This window comes from Ovis aries, chromosome 7, assembly GCF_016772045.2.
Source record: "Ovis aries strain OAR_USU_Benz2616 breed Rambouillet chromosome 7, ARS-UI_Ramb_v3.0, whole genome shotgun sequence".
NCBI lineage: Eukaryota > Metazoa > Chordata > Mammalia > Artiodactyla > Bovidae > Ovis > Ovis aries.
Window position 1 is genome coordinate 4,574,378 of NC_056060.1, and position 21,898 is coordinate 4,596,275.

At 42.1% G+C, this 21,898-nt stretch overlaps 1 long non-coding RNA gene across 1 annotated transcript; it reads left to right on the forward strand.

The window, feature by feature from the left end:
* The first annotated feature begins 1,858 nt into the window (after positions 1-1,858).
* Positions 1,859-20,734, forward strand: LOC132660150 (uncharacterized). Its single transcript, XR_009601398.1, has 2 exons — positions 1,859-2,028; positions 15,038-20,734. It is a non-coding gene; the product is annotated as an uncharacterized LOC132660150 (long non-coding RNA).
* Positions 20,735-21,898: the final 1,164 nt, after the last annotated feature.

Genomic DNA, 21,898 nt, shown 5'->3' on the forward strand with positions numbered 1-21,898 from the left:
TTTGACATTTAAGACAATCCAAAAACTTCACTAAAATTTGTCCTCTAAGCTGACAAAACAAGTCTTTTATAAACTACCTGCTCCCCACCCGACCACCCTACCAAAGAGGAATTCTGATGGATGGATGGATGGAGAGCACAGTAATTAGAAAACACATGTAAAAAGTCGAATAAGCCTGGCTCTCTCTGACACACCAGCCAGTCTATGAGCTTGGGTCACTGTCTATGAGTGATGAGCTAATCGGCCTTTATTCCCTCGTCCAAAGGGGAAGCACTGACTCTTTTAGTCCGCTAGTGCTGTTATTGCAAAGTTCTAGAGAATGGGTGGTTTGAACAACAGAAATGCGTCGTCTCACAGCTCTGGAAGCCATAAGTCCAAGACCAAGAGGCCAGCAGGGCTGGCTTCTTTTGCGGCCTCCGTCCTTGGCTCGGAGACGACTGTCTTCACGTGGCTTTCCCTCTGTGTATGTCTGGGTCCTAAACTCTTCTTGTAAGACACAAGTCATATTGGGACTAATTGCCTCATCTTGCCTTAATTACCTCTTTAAATACCCCTCTCCAAATACAGTCACATTTTGAGGCGTGCATATTATTCAGCCCACAACAGACTCCAAGGAAGTGGAGACCAAGATGGGACTTGTCAAAAGATGCTTCTCCGTCTCCAGTGTCCCCATTATCTGCACACCACCACTCCTGGCAGTGAGCTCTGTAGATGAGCAAAGGTTCGCAGTCTCCCCTAAGGGCAGCAGCGATTTCTTGATCTGAGGAGCCACTGTGGGGTCTCCTATGTGACCTCAGAGTCCTTCGTAGAAACTCATGCGATAGTCAGAGGGAACCCCCGGCAGACTTTCCTTTTCTCTTTCCTCTGGCCAAACTGTGCTTTCTTAGTGGATATTGCGCCTGCACGTGACCCAGTACAGCTGCGTTTTCAAGGGGTCTCTATCATTTCACTTGGAAACACAACATCTTCACAAATTTTAGCTCAGCTTTCTACAACGTGATAGACATGCCATTGGCAATATCTGAGACAAAATAAGCAGGGTATCAAGTTACATTGACTCAAACAGTGAAAACACTAGTCCGTTTTGATCATTTTTTAGTTCTTTCAATTAAAGGAAAAATAAAGTGTCAGTTTGGGGCTAAGATGTCTTTAACACATGACAGGAATCTTCCTAACAGAGACCTTAGGTCAGAGACTTTAGCGGGTAAAAATATTAAGCTGGAACTTAGTATTGGTTAGTCTCCATGACATTTATTTTCTATCCCTAGGGAGGTGATAAGTATCCATATATATTTTAAAATTAATCTGTCTTAAAAACAAAGTTAATTTAAAGAAAGTATTAAAGGAATCCTAGTACAGGTGGTATTTAAATATGGCAAAGATCATGCAGGCCATTTTTGTATGGGTAAGTTGCAAATGACTGAAATCTGGGGAAATCTGCTTTATTTCATTTCATTCTATCAACAGCTCTATGAGGCAAGTTTTATTCAGCACATTTTCACAAAGAAGCAACTGAGGCTCAAGTAGTTTGTTGTTCAAGATCACCCATCTAGTTATTTGCAGAGCCCAAAATCACATTGAGGTATTGTTTGACTGCAAAGCTGATGCTCTTAACTACTAAACAATCCTACCTGTTCATCAGGCCCACAACAACTTTTTCAGTAAAGGAACCTAAGGGCCTAGAGGAAAACACCTCAGGGATGGGAATGTGACTAAGGAAGGCTGACTTAGGTTGAGGTTTAACTGCTATGTGAATAAGCATTTCTCAGTCAGTCAATAAATTTGAACTGAGTGTCTGCTACTGTCAGCCAATAAACTTGTGCTGAATTACAATTTTCCTGGGAGGAACCAAAGACGTGAGTTCCCAGACAAGAAAAACAAAAGTCAAACAAAGCAAAACAACCCATAGTGGGGAGTCTCTTTTTTTCCATGGAGATCACCCTGTGGCTTGAGAATGATATAACTACCAAAAGATCACCCAGACTTGTCTGCAGCCAAGTGTACTGATCTTCTGCTCTGGACCAGAAAGTAAGTATTAATGCTCTCCTCTCTGAGGGAACATTGCACCGTAACTACTTTAAGGCATGGGGCTCTAAAGAACAAGGTAGGAGGTTCTCATCCAATCTCTGCTGGTAGGAGTTTCTTAGTGTTGGCAATAGTTCCCACTAATTTTGCCAGAATAGTCATTGCAGTCTTTTAAAGACTTTACTGAGGAGGACTGCCAAGACTGAAAATTCAAACTGCGACACGGATCAGAGTCCAACTCACTGATGCTTCTCCACCTCCCTATACGATCAATCACGAAAAGAGGTGATCTAAAAACTTAACCCTGATGGTCAGCAACTGCCACGAACAATTCTGTAATTTCTATGGTAGCAGAACAGCAGTGTGAAGAAGGCAATTTGCCTCTCTGCAACCTCTGTCTGCTTGCAGGGACTCCATCAGCAGCCACATCCAAGAGGCATCCACAGAAATCCAGCACTAGCAACTATGGGCCGCCCCTTGTCATCTTGGAGACCTTCTCCCACTTCAGCTGGATCAGAGAAACAGAAACTCCTAAACAGAAGCCCTTTTCGCAGAGTCAGTTTGCGAGTTTCCCTCTACTTTCTTCTTTGTGAAGTGTTCCCAATTTGGGGGAGAGCACCTGGAAACTTTTGGTTAAGTATTCTCTGAGAATCAGTCTCCCCCACGTAGTATCTTAGCACTGACTGCCACTCATCAGAGGCAGAATTCCCTTTAGGCCTAAGCAGACAGGATGGTTTGGGCTTCTATCAAAACGTGCTATCCACTCAGTAGATGCAGCCAACTTGACCACAAGAAGCTATTTTTAATATCCTCTAAAAAGTGTCGGGCACCATCACATGGTCACATTTGTTCCTTTCATGTTGGTTGAGATGATGTGTAATGACAAAAAATACGAAACGAATCCTTCTAAATGATTTTAACAATGATTAATCCTAAAGTAACTACATACACTTTTAAAATAAAGCATATATATCTAAGGCAGATTATTTACTCAGTCAGATGAACAAATAGATTCTCAGAAAAAGGTTTCCTAAGGAATCTCCAGTCTACAGGTTGAAAAACCTTACATTATGCTATGAGCTCCTTGAAGATAAAGTAATGTTTTATTTAGATTTAAATCCCTAATGGCTAACCCAGTGCTTAGCCAATAGCAAGTGCTTAATAGAAAATAGATGCATGGGAGGTGCTTTGTTTTAGTGAACACTTGTGGGATTCATGGAGCACTTATCACGTGCAAGGCACTGGTGTGAGAGTTGTACATATATTAATTCATTTTGCCATCGAACAACCCTAAGAGGTAGATGTTTTTACCATCCATGTTTATTGATGATAAAACTGAGGCTTAAATATCTTCAATAGTTTGCTCAAGGTCACACTGCAAATAATTTTAAAAGCCAGGATACAAACTCCTATTTTATTGTTTTTCATGGTTTTAAATGTAGCTTCACAGAGACCAATAACTATGGATATTCTGTGGGGCCTTGGGCACTGCTGAGTGACCGAATTAATAGGATGCAACTTGCGGTATACATATACAATGGAATATTACTCAGCCATATGAAAGAATGAAATCACATTAAGTGAAGTCAAACAGAGAAAGACAAATATATGATACCACTTACTTGTGGAATCTAAAAAATGATACAAATGAACTTATTTACAAACCAATAGATTCACAGACATAGGAAACAATCTTATGGTTACCAAAGAGGATAGCAGGGTGAGGAGAAAGACAAATTAGAAGTTTGGGCTTAACATGTTTGTGTTTATGTGTTAGTTACTCAGTTGTGTCCAACTCTTTGTGACCCCATGGACTGTAGCCCCAGGCTTCTCTGTTCTTGGAATTTTCCAGGCAAGAATACTAGAGTGAGTAGCCATTCCCTTCTCTGGGAGATCTTCCTGACCCAGGGATTGATCTTGGATTCCCTGTACTGCAGGCAGATTCTATACTATCTAAGCCCCCAGGGAAGCCCTAAGGTATTTACATGTATTTAAAGGATGTATTTGTATATAATATAGGTAAACAAGGAGGACCTACTACATAGCACAAGGAACTATATTCGTTATCTTGTAATAACCTATAATGGAAAATAATCTGAAAAAGAATATATATATATAACTGAATCACTTTACTGTACACTTGAAACTAATATGACATTGTGAATTAACTATACTTCAATTTAAAGAGGCTTCCCTGATTGCTCAGTTGGTAAAGAATCCACCTGCAATGCAGGAGACCCTGGTTTGATTCTTAGGTCAGGAAGATCTGCTGGAGAAGAGATAGGCTACCCACTCCAGTATTCTTGGGCTTCCCTTGTGGCTCAGCTGGTAAAGAATCTGCCTGCAATGCAGGAGACCTGGGTTCAATCCCTGGGTTGGGAAGATCCCCTGGAGAAGGGAAAGGCTACCCACTCCAGTATTCTGGCCTGGAGAATCCCATGGAGAGAGGAGCCTGGCGGGCTACAGTCCACAGGGTCGAAAAGAGTTGGACACGACTGAGCGACTTCACACACTCACACACACACACACAAAGAATCGGACATGACTGAGTGACTTTCATTTCACTTCACTGCTTCAATTTAAAAATAAAACATAAATAATATGTTATTTAAGGATGCTGCTTTGACAGCTCCAGCTCATCTGAGGAGGAATGCGTGCCTTTCATGAAGAGGCATTAATCTCCTTGTCTCTAGGCTACTAAGAAACAGTCTCACAAACATGCGGTCATATATGTGTATCCTGCCAGTCCCCACCTGATGTATTTCAGACAGTAAGCTCTCACCTGGCCTTTAAGGAGAATGAGAGAGGACATGAATGAATGATTGAGTGGATTTCTGGAGGAAGGCTTTCAAGGACATCAATTACTTTTCTGGCTGGGACTTTTGTGGCTCTACGGTAAGCCCTTCCAAGAAAGAGAAGTTTGTCAGGGCTTTGTTTCTAGCAGTGGAAGCATTAGAATCCATCAGTAAAAGACACAAAGACATGAGGCAGAGAGGCGGGGAGGCAGAGGCCGGCCCAGCACGGTCAGTCTGACCCACTGGGTCCCCGCGGCCTTGTGTGCACCAAAGCACGGGTACTAAGAGAGATGCAGGCTCAGCGGGGCGTGCTGCCCTCAAGCTCAGGATGGACAACGGAAGATGGACGTGGACGTCAATCACCACAATGCAAGGCCAGATGGGACCTCTGTTTGGAAAAAAAAAAAAAGATTTGAACCAAGTGTTCTGGGAGGAGAGAAAGAGGTCAGATGATGGCAGCTAGGGGAAGCAGGAATTGCCAGCCTCTGAACTAGCTGTGTTTTAATTGATAGAGATTAGCGGGGAAGGGCTTTCTACCCAAGTGAAGCTCCCTGGAGATGTGGTGGGAGCGCAGGCAGGGGAGAACAGGCAGTTCATTCCGCCTGATTAAGCAGCGGTTGCACACCGGCCAGCTCTGCACTAATCTCTCCTTGGCTGGTACATTATTGTGTTTTGGGTTTTTTCCCCCAAAACAAATGTATCGAATGCCCTGAGGAAGGACATGGACTGTGTATCCATCATCCTTCTCCACTGTCTGACTTCGCATTCGCATACTCGTGTCAGCTGCTGTCCCTATAGGTTTTAGGAGGGGATGAGCCCTGTTTACTAAAGCAGAGAGTGTCTGAGGGCTTGTTGGGGAACAAGGGGACAGGCAGGGGGTCGCCACCTGGAATTAAGGCAGAGAGAGAGTCTGGGGAGTTGTGTATGCAAAAGGTGGAATTTGATGGGGGAAAAACGCACATTTATTTTCACTAACGTCTAGCTGAAATTTAGCATTTCCTTCCCTTTTGTATTTGAATGAACAACAAATCACAATCGTATGAGCCATATGTGTGATTTTGTCACCAATAAAACTCACAGATGATCCCACATATCAATAGTTGTCGCAGATTTCACATATCAATCTTAAACTACTGTCTATGTTCAATACTTTGACATTACATTAGTTATGAGACTTAAGCCAGCTCTAGTCATTTAATGAGCTAGTAAAGAAGTACATATCCTACTATACAAAAAATCTGGTACATATTTTGATGTAAATTCCATCTAATTGGTTTCCTTATACTCTTACATGTTTTATTTACACGTTTTAAAACATTATTCTGAGAAGGAGCCCATAGTTTTCACCAGATCATCAAAAGTGGTCATGACACCAAATAGGTTAAAAACCTTTGCTGAAGGTAGCTTGCAGCCATACAACATACATACATAAATAACATACTGTCACTTCAGTCATGTCTGACTCTGTGTGACCCCACGGACTGTAGCTTGCCAGGATCCTCTGTCCATAGGATTCTCCAGGCAAGAATACTGGAGTGGGTTGCCACCCCCTCCTCCAGGGGATCTTCAACCATGTAACAGAGAGCTTTAAATATCTTCAGCAGTGTGAATTTAATCTCATAGTCCAATGGGAGCCACTGAAGGTGGTTTTTTTTCCTATGTCAATTATTACTTTTCAATAATCTAATTGCAGCATAATTACTTTTAATCAATGTTATTGAGGTATTGTTGTTTAGTCGCAAAGCCTTACCTGACTCTGCAACCCCATGGACTGTAGCCAGCCAGGCTGTTTTATGCATGGAATCTACCAGGCAACAATGCTAGAGTGGGTTGCCATTTCCTTCTCCAGGGGGTTTTCCTGACCCAGGGACCAAACCTGCATCTCCTGCATTGGCACACAGATTCTTTACCACTGAGCCACCTAGGAGGTCCTTATAATTCTAATAAAGCGTATATCTTTAGAAATTCAGTGAGTTTTGACAAATGTGCAGATACACACGTCACTACCACTGAAATCAAAATACAATTTGGGTTCTAGAAAGCAAAATTGCAAAACTGTATGTTCTGCTCTTGCATTCGCAAAGGGTCCCCACTCTGGGCTCACAAAGGCACTAGATCTGCTCTGAGGGACCCAGAACCTGAGCTTTACAGGAGAACAGTGCCCAGAACAATGCAGGTTCACAAAGGGATGGCTTATTGATCATAAGGGACTTATGTATTCATGGGGTACGTACATGAACAGCCTAATGTCCAGTCCTCACATATCTGCCTGTAACAATTTATGTAACCTCTACCATGATCACAACATTACTCTGGTTAAGAAGGGGCCAGACTCTGAATGTCCGTTCTTATTGGCTGATAGCATGCAATGCTGCTAACCTACTGGTACATGGGTTGAGGATAGCTGTTTTATATTACCCACAACTTATGTTATATTTTATTGAAACTCATTAAAAAAAAAAAAAGTCTCCCATTATCTCCTGGGACTCTGGGAAATCAGCACAATTTAGTTTGCCAGGCCTCACAAATATTTACTTAGATGGCATGAGACAAAACAAAGTCACAAGACTGTTTGCATTAGAAGTTATTACATTAGCTGCATTAAGGTAGGTTTCCACACTCCAAAAATAAACTAGGCTTTTCCCTTTTAAAGACATAAAAATCAATCATTTTAGAACAGCTCTCCTAATATTTTTAAAGGGCTTCCCTGGTAGCTCAGCTGGTAAAGAATCCACCTGAAATGCGGGAGATCTGAGTTCGATCCCTGGGTTGGGAGGATCTGCTGGAGAAGGGATAGGCTACCCATTCCAGTATTCTGGCCTGGAGACTTCCATGGACTGTTCAGTCCTTGGGGTCACAGAGAGTCAGACACAACTGAAAGACTTTCACTTCACTTCACTTCAATCTTCTTAAGGAATGCTGAAGTTATTACTGAAACACTTCAAATATTTTTTTTTTGGTGTGTGAAATAAAATTGAAAAGAGCTAATTTTCTAGGAGAGTGTATTTGGGGGGCTTTCCTTGACTATTATACAGGTATTTTGTATTACTCATGTAAGGAAAGCAAATTACATGAAGGAAACACATTTGTTCCAATATTAGCTTTTTGCAAGAATGTTCATAAGTCTGCCTTTGCATAATGTTGATGACAACAGAGGTAAGTAATATACAAGTGATAGAAATAATTTTTCCCAATGTAGATGGTGAGTCTTCTAGCATTTAATAATAACAGTTCTCATTCGTTGGATGCTGCTGTGAACCAATATAGTATAACACAATTTATTTACATATATGTTCTCCTTTAATCCACCTAACAATCCTAAAAACAGTATTAATGTCCATACTTTTTACCAGTGAGGAAACTAAGAAGCACAGAGCCCTAAGAGGTGGATCTGACTCTGTCTTCCAAAATTCTATTCCTTCCACTTCCTTATCTTACCCAGCAATATATTTACTTACTATCTTACTTTCTAGAGTTTGTTCATGGTGCTTCAAAATCTCACTTTACAACACCTGAATTGAAAGGTATGAACCAAGAGTGATGGATTCTGTTTTACAAGGGAGACTCTCATCTTTTGTAACTGGTGAGGAGTGAATTCTTAAGGAGAGGACCCCACCACCAAGCTCCCAGGTCTAGCTGGCTTCATTCTTCCCTCCAAGACCTCTACTCTGAGCTCCTTCATTTGCTACTATAGATTGAATGTTTGTGGGCCCCCCAAAACTCATGTGTTGAAACCCTAATCCCCAGTTTAATGGTATTTGGAGATGAGGACTTCGGGAGGCAATTAGGTCATGAGGGTGGAATCCTAGATGGGACTAGAGAGTTTTTAAGAGGAGTTCAGTTCAGTCACTCAGTCATGTCCAACTCTTTGCAATCCCATGAACTGCAGCACGCCAGCCCTCCCTGTCCATCACCAACTCCCGGAGTCTACCCAAACCCACATCCATTGAGTCAGTGATGCCATCCAATCATCTCATCCTCTGCTGTTCCCTTCTCCTCCTGCCCTCAATCTTTCCCAGCATCAGGGTCTTTTCCAATGAGTCCGCTCTTCACATCAGGTAGCCAAAGTATTGGAGATTCAGCTTCAACATCAGTCCTTCCAATGAACACCCAGGACTCATCTCCTTTAGGGTGGACTGGTTGGATCTCCTTGCAGTCCAAGGGACTCTCAAGCGTCTTTTCCAACACCACAGTTCAAAAGCATCAATTCTTCAGTGCTCAGCTTTCTTTATAGTCCAACTCTCACATCCATACATGACCACCTGAAAAACCATAGCCTTGACTAGACAGACCTTTGTTGGCAAAGTAATGTCTCTGCTTTTTAATATGCTGTCTAGGTTGGTCATAACTTTCCTTCCAAAGAGTAAGCATCCTTTAATTTCATGGCTGCAGTCACCATCTGCAGTGATTTTGGAGCCCAGAAAAATAAAGTCAGCCACTGTTTCCCCATCTATTTGCCATGAGGTGATGGGACTGGATGCTATGATCTTACTTTTCTCAATGTTGAGCTTTAAGCCAACTTTTTCAGTCTCCTCTTTCACTTTCATCAAGAGGCTCTTTAGTTCTTCACTTTCTGCCATAAGGGTGGTGTCATCTGCATATCTGAGGTTACTGATATTTCTCCCGGCAGTCTTCATTCCAGCTTGTGCTTCTTCCAGCCCAGGGTTTCTCATGATGTACTCTGTATATAAGTTAAATAAGCAGGGTGACAATATACAGACTTGATGTACTCCTTTTCCTATTTGGAACCAGTCTGTTGTTTCATGTCCAGTTCTAACTGTTGCTTCCTGAGCTGCATATAGGTTTCTCAAGAGGCAGGTCAGGTGGTCTGGTATTCCCATCTCTTTCAGAATTTTCCACAGTTTATTGTGATCCACACAGTCAAAGGCTTTGGCATAGTCAATAAAACAGAAATAGATGTTTTTTCTGGAACTCTCTTGCTTTTTCGATGATCCAGTGGATGTTGGCAATTTGATCTCTGGTTTCTCTGCCTTTTCTAAAACCAGCTTGAACATCAGGGAGTTCACAGCATGAGCGAATTTGCTTCCCCTCTGGTCTCTCTGCTGTATGAGGATATGACTAGTAGATAATATTCTGCAAACCAGAAGGAATCCCCCACCAGACATCAGATGTCTTGATTTTGGATTTCCCAGTCTCCAGACTGTGAGAAATAAATGTCTGTTGCTTAATACACTTTGTGGATTGTATTCTGTTACAGTTGCCTGAACTAAGAAACTTGATTCCCAGCTACTGCACAGCCATACAAGTGCACCTAAAGACTATACATGATCATCTTCTTTTCACTCTGTTTGAGCTATTTTTAGTTATTCTTCCTAAGAGCATGTTTTTTAGGTAATTCAACAATAATGGCAGAGAACGGTGCTAGAACTACTGCAGGGCCTGCTGTAACTCTCAGGATTGTGCAGTCAACAAACACATTCATGAGAGGTCACCAAAAGGAAACTCAAGCTTTGACTCCAACTGTCCCTTTAAAATTTGTTCAGTTTCCCCTGAATGAAATCCAGCATGTTCCATGACTTTACTGCTCACTCTTGGGAAACAGGCCATCTCAGGTCACTGTATGTCACAGAACAGTCTCCACGCAATAATGAGAATGCCCCGTTCCATGCAATGCAGAGAACTCTTTCTTTGATTTAGCATTAGATCTTTTCCCTCTCCCAGCAAGGGCAGAGTTCAAGCAAGAGTGGTGGTGGGCCTTTTCTTACTACCAACCTGCTAAGTAATGCTTGTAGGTCCTTGGGGTTAGAGGGAAGAGGGAAAGGAGTAGAAAGTTCTTCCTTGACTGGCGTCATGCTAAAGGGCTTTGTGTTATCTGGTATGGGAGGTGCTTAAAGCTGACTCTCCCATAGGGATCACTGTGGATTCCTTGGAAGTTCCCTTGGTAGGTCCCTCCCACTGCAACTCTGCTTGAGCAATCAACAGCTTCTCATTAAATTTCAACAACTTCCATTTTGATCTGTCTCATCATCCTTTTTGGTACCTGATAGATATTCTATTTCAGAATCTCAGTGCACATTTCTTATTTAGCAGCCTATAATATTCACTGTTACATAACACCTACATACTATGGTTCTGTGTCACTTGGACATATACTTTGAGTATAAGTGTAGAACGACATGCCTCTCAGCCAGGAAAACTGTATATTAAAAATGATGTCTGGCCCTGTTACAGTACCCGGAAAATTTCTCATATTTATTCCCTTTCATTCAATTTTTTGTTGTTGTTGTAATGCACGGCTTGCAGGATCTTAGTTCCCTGATTAAGGATGGAACCTGGGCTCTAGCAGTGAAAGCACTGAGTGATAACCACTGGACCTCTAGGGAATTCTCTCAAAGTTTTGACTACAATTTGAAAATGGATTGTAATGCCTCTTCCACAGAAATTTATTCTTTTTTCCATTTGTTCCACATTTTGGTGGTTTTCAGTAAATAAGAACTCTTAACTCTGTTCATCCTATGCTTGGACCTGAAACCAATTCTGTCTCTCCTTGTTGATGGAAAATTTTCCTATGAGCTCATCATGTTTTTTACATTTCTGTATGTAAGAATGCAGATGAAGGCATAAACTCAAATTCCTAATCCCCAGACGATCTGCATCTTAACGGCAGATCACTGCACCATTCTTGGTCAATATCACCTGTGCTGCTGATGCACTTATTAGAAATTCATTGGAGCTATACTGTTTAAAATAACAGTAGCGTGTTCATTTTTAAACACTCTAATCCCTTTCCCTCTCTCTCACTCTGCCCCCAGAATTATATCAGAGGCCATTGTAGCAACTGCATTGCCATGACAGTGACTAGGGTAAGGAGAGTATGGCATCTAACATAAAAAAATTTAAGGAGGTTCTTACTTCCGTGGTCACTGAAGCTCTCAGTGTCTTAAATTTTGCACCCGGGGTGCCTCACTCACCTTATCCTAGTCCTGTCTCTATGTATCCGATCTGCATTTACTCAGTAATAATCTTGAGACTCTTCTGTGAGCCAAGCACTGTTCCTGATTGTGGACATCAGAAGGAGAGCAGTCAGGCAAAAGTTTATGCCCTTACTGGATAGTAGCAAGTGCCGTGGAGGAAGGTAAAGCAGAGAAAGGGAATAAGGAAGTGCCAGAGTGGGGTAGGGGATGTCATTTACAATAGGGTGGTCAGGGAAATCCTTATTGAGAAGGTAATATTTGAGCAAGGAATTGAAAGAGGTAAAAAGTTTTTGAACACTTACTAAACTGCTCAACATATTTTCTGAATTTGTTGCCAATAGTTTATGATGAATATATTTTAAAAAAATATCTGGCTTCTCTTGACATATCCAAAGATCTGGCAACATGAAGCCCCCTCCCTGTGCAACAACAAGACGAGCTGAGAGGGCTGGGCTCTCTGAACCATGCTGGGGCCTTGTATGGGACAAAAAGCTTTCTGGTTCTCCAGCTCTCCGTCTGCCTGCCTTGCTCTATTACATCACTTGTCTGTCCCTTGCAGAATCTGAGTTTGCAAACTTTGGCAAGAATCCTTAAGAGAGAACTCAAGTGCTGCCAGCCTCCCTCCAAGTAGTGATTTGGAGTCTTGATGGCTCTGGAGGTGAGAGGGTCTGTTCAGCAGACCCCAGTAAAGTCAGTCCACTAATGAGGCCAGGTGGCCTTGACTCTGGACTCCAGAGATGAGGGTGTTTACTTAGTTGCCTCCAGCCGAGGGGAGAAGGTGCTGCTGGGTTGTCCTCTTGCACAGTGACTGGCAAAACTAGAACTTCGTTAAAACCCTGCTACCCTAGTTCACACACGTTCGAACTTTCAACTAGTCCTTTTCTAGGAGCAAAAGAAAAAAAATATTCTGGGGTGTGCAATGCATGGGTTTCTGTCTCAGCAGAATTTTAATACAAGCAGTTGCAGGTCTCTGACCCCCCACCTACCTGCTGGCACATGTCAGGCACAGGAATTTTCCACTTGGGTGAGACGCCTGTGCGATCACTGAAACTACCCTGAGGAAGAGATGTGCGGTGACAGATAGCACTGAGAGATGCTTCTGTGAAGTGACGACAGGCCCCCATCCTCACAGCCAGGAGAAGAGAGGGCACACTGCCATCACAGCTATCACGTATCCGTACACGCTTTAGCTGGGATTTTGTTTCCACAACTCCCTGCTAAACTGCGCTTCCCCAGTGGCTCAGCGGTAAAGAATCTGCCTGCGATGCAGGAGGTGCAGGAAACTTAGGTTCTATCCCTGGGTCAGGAAGATCCCCTGGAGGAGGGCATGGCAAATCCACTCCAGCATTCTTGCCTGGAGAATCCCAAGGACGAAGAAGCTGGCAGGCTAGAGTCCTTGGGGGCACAAAGAGTCGGACATGATTGAAGCAACTGAGCACGCACGCACTGCCTCTATTACAAGATTTTAAACTGAGGCCAAATAGGTGAGAACAAGTTAAGATTTCTTGATTTCAATTTATGTAATAATCTCCACTGTGGAAAAAGAAAGAAAGAAAAGAGCGAAGTCAGGATAACAACTGAAGAAGGTGATGGCACCCCACTCCAGTACTCTTGCCTGGAAAATCCCATGGACGGAGGACCCTGGTAGGCTTCAGTCCATGGGGTCACTAAGAGTCGGACACGACTGAGCGACTTCACTTTCACTTTTCACTTTCATGCATTGGAGAAGGAAATGGCAACCCACTCCAGCGTTCTTGCCTGGAGAATCCCAGGGACGGGGCCTGGTGGGCTGCCGTCTCTGGGGTCACACAGAGTCGGACACGACTGAAGCGACTTAGCAGCAGCAGCAGCAGCAGGATAACAACTAGATCCTACTGCATAGACAGGGAACTATATTCAGTATCCTGTGATAAATTGCAATGGAAAAGGATGTGTATATATCTGCTGTACAGCAGAAATTCACACAACATTGTAAATCAACTATATTTCAATAATATTTTTAAAAGTTTAAAAAATACTAAAAAATAATCTCTACTGTGAAATTGCATGAAACTAGTTTTGTTATAAAATGAAAATAGCTGGGACCACCGTGACTCTGAGTCGGATACAGCATGTTTGTTTGACAAACGATTTAAGATTGTGGATGTATTTCAATTAACTCTCTCTGTTTACACTGGATTAAAAACTCTCAAACCCCGCCTAGGGTGCAGAGCACATTACATCTCTGCTTTATTTCACAATCAGTAAAGAAGAAAGAAAAACTAGGGAAGGGGAGCATATTTCCAATCTTAACTCCAAGTTGGGTATTGGGATATTGAACTTTCATGTTAGTAAAAACGAAAACCATGGATAAACAATTAGAATTATTTTAAAGCCAAGTTTGCAAATAACTAGCAGGCCACTCACATAAAATGAATATTAAATGCAGATGAATTGAGAGGAAACATTTTAGGGTGACCCAAAGAAAATCTGTGAAATAGGAGAAATCTCTCTTTGGGTACAAACTTTCTTTTCTCAATACTGTCCATCTTTATCAGCCTGTCCTGCCCACCACTCCCCACACAGTTCTCGTAATCAAACTCTCCTCCACACTTCAGCCTCCCCCTGTCAAAGCAGGGCCCAATGGGAAGGCGCAAGAAACTTGCAAAAATCTTTTTTAAAAAGCTCTGGTTCAAAAATTGCTACTGATTTTAAGAACACGAGGCAAAAAAGGTCAAGGGAAGAAAGACTGTGCCTCCTTACAAATTCTTATGACTTATTTCTTCTCTGGAGCACATTTTTTTCAAAAGATGCAACCATTTTTACAATGGAAGGTTTTTGTAGTTTCCTTTGGGAATCAAACATTAAGCAGCAGCATCTGGGACTTAGCAAAAGGAATACCAAAAGAAACTGAATTTTAATTTTTCCATGAAAATAAATCCTCAGAGTTCTTTTATAGCCAGCCTGTATCCCTTTTCATTCACTTATTGTTTTACTTGTTAGACAAACTTGCAAATAACTACTGACCCAAACCCAAAGCTTGAACACTAAATCCATATTAACTGCAGGAAAATTTAATTTTAGTTTGACCCTCCACTTCAAGAAACCACATATGAGAGAGAGATTATTTTAAAATATTCCTTAAGATGCAATACAGCCATTTAACAAGAAACACATTTTTGAAAAAGACTAAGGAACAAAAATGTTGGGTACCAGTCTCTTTGCAGTGACCTAAAGATCACAACACTGGTGAATAATTCTGCTTTTCCTGAGATTCAACCCGCTTACCTGTTTTCCTTTCAGGAGTCATTACTAAGGTGCAGCAGTGTCTCAGATGTTCACAAACAGATGACGGAGGCCAGCCCCTGTCCTCAAGGCCATGCATGGTATCAGGAAACCACTATCATTTCTCCACTTTCTGGGACCATCCCTCCCTCTCCACCCCTGGCATCTTTTTCCTTCCTATAGAGGAAGAGCTTCTCTCTTCTGACTCCTGGTTCCACGGGCTCTTAGTTCCCCAACCAAGGACCGAGCCTGTGTCCCCCGCACTGGAAGGCAGATTCACAGATGCTTAACCACGGGCCCACCAGGGAAGTCTCTCTTTTCTCCTTTGGACCATCTTCCCCTAAAGGGCTAAAAACTTGCAGCCATCTCCCCTGTTCTGAGACCCTCCTGACACTGTGCTGTCACCACAAGATGACTGTCAACATTCTTTTCCCACCAGTCACCCTGAGCAAAGACCCTACAGCTGCTCCAACACTGCTTGCAGGAAAGTCACCCCGAGTGCCTCTGCACTCGGAGGCAGACTTTGAGTCAGTGCAGGCCAGAGAACCTGCATTTCTAACAAGGCCTCGGGCAATGCCCACGTGGAGGACTCTCCAGTCAACGCATTCACGCTTAACTGTTCACCATTTCTTCCACCTCCCTGAATGGTTCCTAAAAATCACCGCTGATCTTCTTACCCTCATATCCAATGGCTCTTCCCTTTGTCCTTAGCATCTTTAATCCGTCCACACTATCATTTTTCACAAGTGGTCACTTGCCATCCTTCTCTTGAAATTTCTTCTCTTGGATTCACTGATACGATACTCCTTTGACTCTTCTTTCATGGGCAGCTCCAGTTTCCATTGATTGTAGCCCTTCCTCCTCCTGTGACCTGAAGGAACCTAGTCACCCCCCCCCCCCAGTGACGACCCTCCAATTCAGTATTTGCTCTTTGGTTTACCTTTGTCTCTGTTCTTTCCCTCAGGAACTATCCGATTTCATGACCGCAAAGTGCATTTTTCAGATGCAGGTTTCTAGAGGGACCTTTGCCCCAAATCGCATTCCAACCTCCAACTCCACCTGGACAAGCTGCTCAGACCTGAAACAGGTTTTAAACCAAACTCGAGACCTAATTTCTGTGGCTCACTTTTCTGTTTCTATGAGTGATACCATTATTACCCTGGTCACACAAGCCCCCAACCTCTGCGTTATCCCTGGTTTTCCTGTCCCTTTATATTCTATCAGAAATTCTAAGCCAGAAGGACAGGGAAGACGGTTCACAGGGTCCAGCAATGAGTGAATTGAGAGTACTGGACTGGGAGGTTTACTGACCACATTTCCAGCTACAGTTTAGTGACACCTTTATATCCTGATGATAAGTCTACATACAGCTCAGCTAACTCACCAGCTTAAACCCACCAGTCTGTTTTTCATCTCCCCTGTTTTCTACTCTCTCTTTTCATTTGCATTCACATCCCTTATTTCCTTTTCATTCCTCTCCTGTCTCATTCTTTCTTTTTCTCTTTCTCTTCCATTGGTAATCAATCAGACATTTTCAAAGGAATCACGCCTTCTCTCATGGTACAGTGGATAAGAATCCACCTACCACTGCAGGGAACATGGGCCCCATCCCTGGTCCAGGAAGATCCCACATGCCATGGAGCAGCAAAGCCTGTGTGCCACAACTCCTGAGCACGAGAGCCACGACTCCTGAGTCCGTGTGTGCCGTGAGCCCACATGCCAAACGAGAGACGCCACTGTCGTGAGAAGGCTGTGCCCCGCAATGAAGAGCAGGCCCTGCTCGCTGCCGTTAGAGAAAGCCCATGCACAGCAATGAAGACTCAATTCAGGCCAAAGTAAATGAAATAAAGGCGATCACATTCCCTTAGCCTCTCTCACTTAGAACTCAGTTAGTGAATAATATCTTTGCAGTCCTACCCACCTCTCATCTAGCCATCGCACATTTCATTTCCTCACCATACTCATTCCAGTCATCCTTCAGAATCTTAAAACTGTTCCAGGAGAACAAAGACCATTCCTCCGTTATTATTTTGTCTGTATCCCCTTGGTGTCTGACATGAAGTGCTTAGTAAGTGCTGGTGAAAGGAGGAAAAGAGGGAAGAGAAGGCAAGGGGGAAGAGAAAGAATGCGATCCTCGTTTGTCAGATAAGTAACTAGGGCTCCAAGAGCTACAGCAACTTGTCTACGGGCATACACCTAACTGATGATGGAGACGGTTTGCTATGTCTATCCTGTCTGAAGCTAAAGCCTGTGTTAAGGACACTGCTTCAGAAGATCTTATTTACAAAGCAGAAACAGAGACACAGAGAACAAATGCATGATAGCAAGCGGGGACAGGGACGGGATGAATTAGAAGATGGGGATTGACATGTATAAACTATTAATACTACGTATAAAATAGATTACTAATGGGAACCTACTAGATGGCTCCAGGAAGCCTACTCAGTGGTCTGTGGTGACCTAAATGGGAAGGAAGTCCAGAAAGGAGGGGATATATGTACACACATGGCTGATTCACTTTGTGGCCCAGCAGAAGCTAATACAACATTGTAAAGCAACTATACTACAGTAAAAAAAAATTTGTTTTAAAAAGGACACCACCTTTCTGTATCCCCAGCTCTGTAGTAGGTGCCCCAGGAGGAGACAAATGCATACAAGACAAAGGCTCTGCCCTCTAAGAAGTATATAATTTAGCAAGGAAGTGAAATACAAAAATAACTGTAATATAAAGTAGAGTATAATCATGAGTTCACATTTTCTAAAAAGATTGGATGAGTACCTACTTTCTTGGTAAATAATTTTAGAGTGTGACAGAATAAAGTAGTTCGTAAACAGTGTTCAGATGGAAGGCTCTCTTATTCCCTGGAGCTTTGTGGTTGACATGACTAAGGATAAGAGTCTTGAAATTCAAGCATAGAGGACTTTCCCTCACATGTCAGATCCACAGGCCCAAGTTCATGGAGATTCCATTGTAGTTCTCAGCCTAAAACCAGATTCAAGGTGCTTAGCAGCAAGTCTTAACTGCTGGCTGCCAAGAGCAGAAACAGTGTCATTTAAACTTGCTGCCAGCTTATTGTCTACAAGTATTCTACAAGTTGGTACAAAAGAAGAAATTTCTCTGAGGCCCGGAAGAGAGAGAAAATTAATTATTTTTTTTTCCCAAACCTAGAGCAGACACACCGTGTAGGTCTCTGTTGTAATTTTTCATTTTCAGATGGTTTATCTCAAAAGTATTTGATTTTCAGAAGGAAAATTGGGCAAGTCCTTCTGGTTGCTTAGGGAAGAGAATGACTGGGTAGTATGTTCAAAATCACACAAGCTTACTAGGGTAGAACTCAAACAGCAAATAAGTAGGCATTATAGTGGGGTTAGTGTGTAGTGCAGCTCTGGAATGCAAACGTTTAATATCATAAGGGATGGACAGGGAGGCCTGGCGTGCTGCCATTCATGGGGTCGCAAAGAGTCAGACACGACTGAGCGACTGAACTGAACTGAAGCATTAGCCATGGACAAGTTGGTTCCACATGTGTTTCTTACATTTCTCAGTTTGTACCAGTTCAAGGCCAAAGATTTTCATAAAGCAAACATTTCAGAACAGAGGGAATAATGGTGTTGGGACAACTGGCTATCTAATTGGGTGGGGGGGGGGGTAGTTAAATCATTGCCTTAACCTTCCATGAAAAAAATACAACAGGTGTGCTTAAAATTTTAAGTAAAATTTTAACCTATGTAAATGGTAGAAAAAGTGTGGAATAGGTGGATCATTTTCCACCCATAGGTAAATAAAGGTCTTTCAGCATGACACAAAGGCAGAACCATGAAGCACAGGATTACATTTAAGGATACTTAAGAATGAAAAAAGAAAACTTCCATATTGCCAAAAGGTGTAATAAAACAATGTCAAAATTAAAAACTAGAATATGTTTTAAAGTATGAGACATAGTCATTCAGTTAAAAAAAAAAGGAGGAAATACATCCTTGCTATAAAGAGAGAAGCAAAATAATTTTTTAAAAAGTTCCAGTTTCTCAGCTAAACAGATGGCCAAAAAGTATAAGCCTCATCATATTTAGTTACAGCAAGCTTAATAGGAAAATGAACTTCATGTAGGATCAGTGAGAGAATAATTGCTACCATTTTGTGAAGGACACTTTGGTAATTTGTACCACAAAACCTGCAAAATAGACCCAGGATTCTACTTGTAGGAATTAATCCTAGAAAACTATTAGAAAAATATAAATCAATTTATGTCCAAAACATTTATTGTGGCATTATTTATAATAGTGAAAACTTAAATCATCTAAATGTTGAATCATGGATGTATTAAATATACGATGATCCAATCATATAGCAGAATATCCTGCTGCTATTAAAAAGATCACAATGTGAATATGCTTTTACTGACACAGAAAGCTATTTAAGCTGAAGCTCCAATACTTTGGCCACCTGATACAAAGAGTTGACTCACTAGAAAAGACCCTGATGCTGGGGAAGATTGAAGGCAGGAGGAGAAGGGGACAACAGAGGATGAGATGGTTCAATGGCATCACTGACTCACATGAGTTTGAGCAAGTTCCAGGAGATGGTGAGGGACAGGGAAGCCTGGGGTGCTGCAGTCCATGGGGTTGCAAAGAGTAAGACATGCCTGAGTGACTGAACAACAACAAGCTACAGAAAATCCCATTACACAACAATTTGTATAATAATTTCTTTTTATAAAAAGAATATCATGTTTATATGTGGAATCTAAAACAACGATACAGATAAACTTATTTACAAAACAGAAATAGATCACAGACATAACAAACAAATTTATGATTACCAAAGAGGAAAGGGCCTAGAGGAATAAATTGAGAGTTTGGGGTTAAAATACACACACTACTATATATAAAATAACCAACATGGATCTACTGTATAGCATAGGGAACAATACTCAATACCTTGCAGTAACCTATAACGGAGGAGAATGTAAAAAAAGAGTATGTATGTATAACTGGATCACTTTGCTATATACTTGAAACTAACACAACATTGTAAATCATCTATATTTCAGTAAAAATCTTAAAATTAAATAAAAATTAGAAAGGATAGCAGACAACACATGTATAATAACTTATTTTACATTTATTTAGATATATATGAATATTTATACACATATGTGTGTGCTAATGAGCTCCCCTGGTAGCTCAGCTGGTAAAGAATCTGCCTGCAATGCAGGAGACCCCCGTTCCATTCCTGGGTTGGGAAGATCTGCTGGAGAAAGGATAGCCTATCTACTCCAGGATTCTTGGACTTCCCTGATGGCTCAGCTGGTAAAGAATCCATCTGCAATGCGGGAGACCTGGGTTTGATCCCTGGGTTGGGAAGATCACCTGGAGAAGGGAACAGCGACCCACTCCAGTACTCTGGCCTGGAGAAGTCCATGGACTGTATAGTCCACAGGGTTGCAAAATACATTCACACATATGCGTATATGTATTGATACATACATACACATGGAGACAGAGAGAAAAAATGAGCCAGACAGTTCAACCCCAATGCCTTTGAGGAGCCAATATTAGAAACATGTACTAGATTAACATGAACTTCAAGGTCTTTGAGTGTTCAGCACCCTCCCCTGAAGTTTACTTCTTTGTGATTCCAATTGCCTCTGTCTTGTTTCACCTCATAAAACTCAGATGTGAATCTTAGTCTTTTCACAATAAATCCACTCACACTAAGCCTCTGTTGAGTTTCTGCTGACTTTATTGAAGTTTTAAGGAGAACAGTGGTGATCACTTGGACTCCTTTCTCAACAGCTCTCTAGCCATTCTCCTGATTGATCCCTGGGAAGCTTTGGTGCCACCCAATATCTGGCCCCAAAAGGAAGGTAATAGACTAAGATTCTCTCTTTATCATTAGATATGTGTGCATATATGCATATATATATGTGTGTATCATATATGTGTATTGTATATGTACATGTATGTGTGTGCATATATAATAATATATGTATACATATATATATATATACACAATATCCTCTGACTCCCTGGATATTTAAAAATCCAGAAAGCAATAATTCAAAAGTCAGCAGGGGCTATCACTACTTACTTATCACTACTTTGGGAGTTCAAATGACTTTTATATTCTTCATACTTTTCTAAATTTTCTGAATTTTTTAAAGCATGTACTATTATTAGAATAAGAGGGAAAATTTTTAACTTATTTTTATTTTAAAGGGGAGAGGTATAGTACTAACAACAAAGCAGTTTTTCTCTGCATTCGTTCACACCTGACTTGCAGCAACCCAGCCCCTTCCAACGTACCCCAAATTGTTTAAGGAGCCTGCAAGAGGCATCCCACAGGCACCCTAAAACCAGCCATCCTGGGTACCACATTGGTCTCCCACTGGTTGTCTGTCCTGCGGCGACATGCCTCACCAGGAGCCCAAAGGACATCCCTCCTCATCCCTCCTCCACACCCTCCTCAAAGAGCCCCACACTCCTGCTGGTCAATGCCCTCCAGCACCTCAGCCAAAGGACCAGAGGTCTCCCAAGGCCACCATCCCCTATCTTTGCCCAAACTGACCTTCTACTGACTTGCTTTTTTGCAGCTACTGCAAAGGATGCTGGTACATTCCAGAGCCAATAGTGGCTTTCCCCCTCCCTTTTCTACCTTTGGTAGAAAGGAAAGATGAGAAATAAACAGGGATTAATGTCCAGAGCAGTCGGGCAGTTTTCCCTCCTTCTCAGGCTACAGAGAACAAAAGAGGCCTGCATTGCTGCCTTCCTGGAAGTCTCACTGCGAGGCCCGGTCAGAGGCTGCCTGGAGCAGCTGAGGGACTGGCTGGGCTGCCCACACAGAAATGGCAGAAACCTCTCTGGCTCTCAGTGTGCTTG